Below are 1,631 nucleotides of genomic sequence, written 5' to 3' on the forward strand. Positions count from 1 at the left end.
ATTACAAATCCCTCTGATACGAGTTTGATGCTTGCGTTGCGGGTGAGAAAATGGGTTCTGGAGATGCGAGGACATTGAGTTACTCATGAAGTAGGAGATTTGCTGATTTAGTTTGGAGAAAGGTAAATTCTCATCCTTGGTAGCATGTTTATCTCAACATCGATTCTAATCATGTCGGATTAACATGAATTATACTCATCTGTTTTGGATGGTGATTTGAAATATGAAACAAGTTCTCCGCTTTGAGAAACTATGTTACATTAAAAAAAAATTTGGGGGGGGGGGTTAATTCGTGTGAATGTAAACGAAAGATCGAATCTAAAACTGAACGTTTGAATCCAAGTCCGATTTGAATAGCTTTATAGAAGTAATAATGTTTTCTTACACAGTTACACTGAATCTAATCAACACATGGAATTTAGTAAATTACATGCTTGCCCAGGTTCTTTATGGGGCGCAAGTCTATTAAAAAATTAAAGTTAGTCCACTATGTTTATACTCACACTCTCAAGTGATGTTCTTACTTAACACCGCTTCCATAAACCTGGTGTATAATGGGTTGTGGAAATTGGTATTTTACCCAAATTATAAAGGTGTAATGGTAAAAGAGTACATATTTTGTTGTTTCGATTTGCTATTAAAATGTGTTTCAGTTTTTTTTTTTTCTCTATCTCTCACTTGGCTTTTCAGATGGAATGTAAACCATAAATATTTATTCTAGATTTTAAGTCAAATTCTAACATGGATTGGAAGCCACTCTTAGAAGAAGTTTATCCATCTTTTGGGACATGTTTGTGTATATGGTTGTTTTAGTGTTTGTGTAGATGTATTTTGATTGATAATCATTTACTGCTAGGGTTTTAAGTTACGCCTTAATGGTTGGAATATGTTTTTTTTAAATGGTCTTCCACGAATTTTATTGATGAATAAGTATTTGAACTAATATACAAGCAAGGATATAAAAAGGTAATCAACTGCAACTCTATGTAGAACATGGTTGAAACCTTCCTTTGTGGCACTAGCTTCTTAAATCTTTTTTATGATAGGATTGGATATACTCATGATTTATTCTTCCATACAAAAAAAAAATGCTCCGGAGAAGCTTGGGATCTCTGCAATAAGGATTTATCTCAAAAAATTCTTACCTTAAAACTTCATTTCTAGGAAGCCATCTACCTCCTTTGGCCCATTCGATATTCGTGAGAACTTCATCAATGACCTTCATCAGTGGATGCATTAGATTTTATTTTTTATTATTTTTATTGTTAAACTTTGTGTTTTCATTGTATGCATTCTGCTGGATTGCTGGATTTTGACTATCTTTTAAATCTAAAGGCATGTCCAGAATATTCTCTTTTACTGTCTTTGGGTCTTCTCTTTATTTGTAATAATTATATTTTTATAATGGATTTATTATGAAACACTTTATTTCAGTTCTCTTAAAATAAAACTATTTCATGTTTAAAATCAGTATTGGAACTATAGCTTAACCAAGATAGTGGTCAAAACTAAAAATTAACCCAAAATTAAAAAAATTGAATACTTGAAAATCGGATATTTAACTGTGTTTGGATATAAATCGGATAATTTCCCAGCCAATTATATTATTTCCATATCTAGATTTTGAATTT

The sequence above is a fragment of the Capsella rubella genome, unplaced genomic scaffold (genome assembly GCF_000375325.1).
Source record: "Capsella rubella cultivar Monte Gargano unplaced genomic scaffold, Caprub1_0 scaffold_116, whole genome shotgun sequence".
Lineage (NCBI taxonomy): Eukaryota > Viridiplantae > Streptophyta > Magnoliopsida > Brassicales > Brassicaceae > Capsella > Capsella rubella.